This window comes from Lolium perenne, chromosome 5 (genome assembly GCF_019359855.2).
Source record: "Lolium perenne isolate Kyuss_39 chromosome 5, Kyuss_2.0, whole genome shotgun sequence".
Classification (NCBI taxonomy): domain Eukaryota; kingdom Viridiplantae; phylum Streptophyta; class Magnoliopsida; order Poales; family Poaceae; genus Lolium; species Lolium perenne.
Window position 1 is genome coordinate 223,060,535 of NC_067248.2, and position 6,229 is coordinate 223,066,763.

Here is a 6,229-nt window from a genome sequence, read left to right on the forward strand (position 1 = left end):
AATTTTTATTGTGCACTAACCCTCTAATGAGTTGTTTCGAGTTTGGTGTGGAGGAAGTTTTCAAGGATCAAGAGAGGAGTATGATGCAACATGATCAAGGAGAGTGAAAGCTCTAAGCTTGGGGATGCCCCGGTGGTTCACCCCTGCATATATCAAGAAGACTCAAGCGTCTAAGCTTGGGGATGCCCAAGGCATCCCCTTCTTCATCGACAACATTATCAGGTTCCTCCCCTGAAACTATATTTTTATTCCATCACATCTGAAGTGCTTTTCTTGGAGCGTCGGTTTGTTTTTGTTTTTTGTTTTGTTTGAATAAAATGGATCCTAGCATTCACCTTATGGGAGAGAGACACGCCCCGCTGTAGCATATGGACAAGTATGTCCTTGGTTTCTACTCATAGTATTCATGGCGAAGTTTCTCCTTCGTTAAATTGTTATATGGTTGGAATTGGAAAATGATACATGTAGTAATTGCTATTAATGTCTTGGGTAATGTGATACTTGGCAATTGTTGTGCTCATGATTAAGCTCTTGCATCATATGCTTTGCACCCATTAATGAAGAAATACATAGAGCATGCTAAAATTTGGTTTGCATATTTGGTTTCTCTAAGGTCTAGATAAATTCTAGTATTGAGTTTGAACAACAAGGAAGACAGTGTAGAGTCTTATAATGTTTTCAATATGTCTTTTATGTGAGTTTTGCTGCACCGGTTCATCCTTGTGTTTGTTTCAAATAAGCCTTGCTAGCCTAAACCTTGTATCGAGAGGGAATACTTCTCATGCATCCAAAATACTTGAGCCAATCACTATGCCATTTGTGTCCACCATACCTACCTACTACATGGTATTTTCCCCATTCCAAAGTAAATTGCTTGAGTGCTACCTTTAAATTTCCATTCTTCACCTTTACAATATATAGCTCATGGGACAAATAGCTTAAAAACTATTGTGGTATTGAATATGTACTTATGCACTTTATCTCTTAATAAGTTGCTTGTTGTGCGATAACCATGTTCACTGGGGACGCCATCAACTACACTTTGTTGAATTTCATGTGAGTTGCTATGCATGTCCGTCTTGTCTGAAGTAAGAGCGATCTACCACCCTATGGTTAAGCATGCATATTGTTAGAGAAGAACATTGGGCCGCTAACTAAAGCCATGATCCATGGTGGAAGTTTCAGTTTTGGACATACATCCTCAATCTCAAATGAGAAAATTATTGTTGTTACATGCTTATGCATAAAAGAGGAGTCCATTATCTGTTGTCTATGTTGTCCCGGTATGGATGTCTAAGTTGAAGAATAATCAATAGCGAGAAATCCAATGCGAGCTTTCTCCTTAGACCTTTGTACAGGCGGCATAGAGGTACCCCTTTGTGACACTTGGTCAAAACATGTGCATTGTGATGATCCGGTAGTCCAAGCTAATTAGGACAAGGTGCGGGCACTATTAGTACACTATGCATGAGGCTTGCAACTTGTAAGATATAATTTACATGATACATATGCTTTATTACTACCGTTGACAAAATTGTTTCATGTTTTCAAAATCAAAGCTCTAGCACAAATATAACAATCGATGCTTTTCCTCTATGGAGGACAATTCTTTTACTTTCAATGTTGAGTCAGTTCACCTATTTCTCTCCACCTCAAGAAGCAAACACTTGTGTGAACTGTGCATTGATTCCTACATACTTGCTTATTGCACTTATTATATTACTCTATGTTGACAATATCCATGAGATATACATGTTACAAGTTGAAAGCAACCGCTGAAACTTAATCTTCTTTTGTGTTGCTTCAATGCCTTTACTTTGAATTATTGCTTTATGAGTTAACTCTTATGCAAGACTTATTGATGCTTGTCTTGAAGTGCTATTCATGAAAAGTCTTTGCTTTATGATTCACTTGTTTACTCATGTCATATACATTGTTTTGATCGCTGCATTCACTACATATGCTTTACAAATAGTATGATCAAGGTTATGATGGCATGTCACTCCAGAAAATTATACTGTGTTATCGTTTTACCTGCTCGGACGAGCAGAACTAAGCTTGGGGATGCTGATACGTCTCCGACATATCGATAATTTCTTATGTTCCATGCCACATTATTGATGTTATCTACATGTTTTATGCACACTTTATGTCATATTCGTGCATTTTCTGGAACTAACCTATTAACAAGATGCCGAAGTGCCAGTTGTTGTTTTCTGCTGTTTTTGGTTTCAGAAATCCTAGTAAGGAAATATTCTCGGAATTGGACGAAATCAATGCCCAGGGGCCTATTTTGCCACGAAGCTTCCAGAAGTCCGAAGACGAAACGAAGTGGGGCCCCGGGGTGCCCAAACCCTAGGCCGGGGGGGCGCCCCCCCGTGGCCGCGCCGGCCTATGGTGTGGGGCCCCTGTGCCCCCTCGACTTGCCCTTCCGCCTACTTAAAGCCTCCGTGACGAAACCCCCAGCACCGAGAGCCACGATACGGAAAACCCATCGAGACGCGCCGCCGCCGATCCCATCTCGGGGGATCCAGAGATCGCCTCCGGCACCTGCCGGAGAGGGGATTCATCTCCCGGAGGACTCTACGCCGCCATGGTCGCCTCCGGAGTGATGTGTGAGTAGTCTACCCCTGGACTATGGGTCCATAGCAGTAGCTAGATGGTTGTCTTCTCCCCATTGTGCTATCATTGTCGGATCTTGTGAGCTGCCTAACATGATCAAGATCATCTATCTGTAATTCTACATGTTGCGTTTGTTGGGATCCGATGAATAGAGAATACTTGTTATGTTGATTATCAAAGTTATATCTATGTGTTGTTTATGATCTTGCATGCTCTCCGTTACTAGTAGATGCTCTGGCCAAGTAGATGCTTGTAACTCCAAGAGGGGGTATTTATGCTCGATAGTGGGTTCATGCCTGCATTGACACCTGGGACAGTGACAGAAAGTTCTAAGGTTGTGTTGTGCTGTTGCCACTAGGGATAAAACATTGATGCTATGTCTAAGGATGTAGTTGTTGATTACATTACGCACCATACTTAATGCAATTGTCTGTTGCTTTGCAACTTAATACTGGAGGGGGTTCGGATGATAACCTGAAGGTGGACTTTTTAGGCATAGATGCAGTTGGATGGCGGTCTATGTACTTTGTCGTAATGCCCAATTAAATCTCACTATACTCATCATGATATGTATGTGCATGGTCATGCCCTCTTTATTTGTCAATTGCCCAACTGTAATTTGTTCACCCAACATGCTGTTTGTCTTATGGGAGAGACACCTCTAGTGAACTGTGGACCCCGGTCCAATTCTCTTTACTGAAATACAATCTACTGCAATACTGTTCTACTGTTTTCTGCAAACAATCATCTTCCACACAATACGGTTAATCCTTTGTTACAGCAAGCCGGTGAGATTGACAACCTCACTGTTTCGTTGGGACAAAGTACTTTGGTTGTGTTGTGCAGGTTCCACGTTGGCGCCGGAATCCCTGGTGTTGCGCCGCACTACATCCCGCCGCCATCAACCTTCAACGTGCTTCTTTGTAATATCCCAGGTTTAGAGGCAATAAAATGAGAGAACACCAAAGTGTGCATTGCATTCATGCATAGAAAATCCGGGGAATTTTCGCGCTTCAAATAAAACTTACCACAGTAGCTGAAGTTTCACTTGACTTGCTGGAATTGAAGTAGATCATCAAGTCAAGCGCTATAAACTTCACTGTGATCTTTGCTAAAACCTTATTTTGGGTAGAGATGATTTGATCTATGGATTAGATCAAATGGAATTAGTTTTACAACAAACAACACATTCTTTAAGAATCAAACCCTAACTTATTAACACTTAAAAGTTAGCAACTACCTTTGTGTGTAAATTAATTCACTTCTAAACTTATTACCAAATAAGGTAAACCACTGGGTCTAAAGTGCATAAAAGCCACACATTCTTATTTAAATCATAACTTATTAAGTATATGGAATATCATAAAACTAAATCCATTTACATTACGATTTATAGTTCAAACTATTTGAATAAAATTAACTATGAGTATTTTGAAACTCATATGATCATGCCTTAGTGAAATCAAAACCAACTATCCAAATTTGAGGAATAACCTTCAACCTTAACCTTTTGACCAATATTATAAGGTAAATCCAATCAAAGATGGTATGATGACTCATCCACAATAATAAAACCATCCACAAGATATTTAGTAGCAAATGCCACTTGGCTATCCAAAAATAAGTCATATGAGAGGATAATGATCTTGCCACATAGGATGAAAATATCTACATGACTTGCATCCCAAGCTTTGCCACCTCATGCTCAAAGGATTGCTATGGATGAGGGCATGACAACCAAGCACCTTACTCATCTAACCAACATAAGAGTCACCACCTATGTGTCATGATATTAGAGCTTGCCCAAGCCTATAAATAGAGCCACACCCTTCATCCCTTTACTCATCTTGTAGCATGATACAAGGAAACCAAACACTTGAGACCTTCCATGTGAATTAGCTAGGGTCAAGATGAAGAAGCTAGGAGGTGGAGGCATACCACAAGATGCAGGTTTATCAGATTTCCTGAAGAACAAGCTTCAGAAGATACCAAGGTAGAATTCCTAGGCAAACCATATATTTAGAGGATCATATCATCATCTCCTGAGTAGAACCTTAGGTTATTACAAGACATTTAGAAGTGAGAGAGATTATAGATGCTAACCATAGCCATGTCTATCCTAGAGAATTTTAGAGTAGTATTACATCTTACTTGTTTAAACCAACCTTTAATCTTGTAGATGAGAGCCATGTTCCATTAGTGAAACATAACCAAAGCTTATGCTCATATTCTAATTCTAGTTGTGTATCATATTGGTGATCACTACTTAAACCCTAAACTACATTTGAATTCCAACCCATGGATTAACTTGGATTATAATTAGAACCCTGCCATACCTCATGCCTATTTATACTTCAATTTAGTGAAGCTTATGCAAAACCCTAAACCTTTCACATAGAATTCACTCCACATAAAATAATATGTCCCAACTTGTGCATCATGGATCACAAGTATAAACTAAGCCATATGTACTTAGGACTAAATATCATTTGGTGAGTTGAGTGAAACCAATATCCAAATCACCTTCTTAAATCCTAAGAACTATCATTCACATAAAATCATGAACCCTTCTATTCTCAACACCATTTAATTGAAACTCTCACTATAATCAAAAATTATATGAGAACAATCCATATTGTTAAGCACACTAGTTAAACCTAATAATATTTTCACTATTACACATGATTTAAATTTCAAACCATTCAAATAGATTGGTTCCTAAATTAAAAAAGGGAATTGAAATAAATAACTAAACCATTTCTATTTTACTCAAGCCTCACAAGATATTAATTAAATCCTAAACTAAATATTTGTTTAAATAACAAGATTACACAGTGAGCATTGTTATCAAGTTATATTGATATTTAAATGTTTAAGCACCTGTAAAACAAAACAGAATTCAAATTTGAATTCAAATACCAAATTCAATTCAGAAAATAAAACAGAAAATAAATAGAAAAGAGAAGAGAGAGGGAACTTACCTGTCCAGGCCGTAGACAGTCCAGCAGCAGCCCAAGACCCACGCCAACTCCACGGCCCAGTCCAGCCCACGGCCTCGTACCGCTTCGTCGCTGGCGTGAAACAAAACGAGGGCGTCGTCTTCCTCCACGGCGTCGACAGCGCACCGAAACGCCCTGGCCACCTCACCGTTGGAGATAGGGATGACCCTGGACGTGGCAGAAGCTTCCAGAACCCTCCTCTATATCTCTCGCGTCCGTCCTATCCTTTAGCGCCAAGATTCGCGCCCGTATGCACCTCACCGTCGTCGACGCATCTGATCCACTGCCGCCGGTGAAGTTACGGTAGAAGCCTCGCCGAGCTCTATAAATGTGTCTGGAGCTTCGCAGTGAAACCCTAGAACCACAACGCCGCTTCTCATCCTCTCAATCATCCTCTATATCTCACCATCTTCCACTCTCTGTCGCCGGCGTCAAGCAAGGATTCGAGGATTCCGACCACCCCTGGCTCCGTGGTGTGGTCGAGGAGAAGCGCGAGAGCTTGCTGATTCTCTGGGTGAAAGGAATCGACGAATGGAGTCCTCAATCGACGCAATCGCGCCATTCCTTTCTTCGACTGCTGGCCGGAAACCATGGCCGTGTGGTCGATT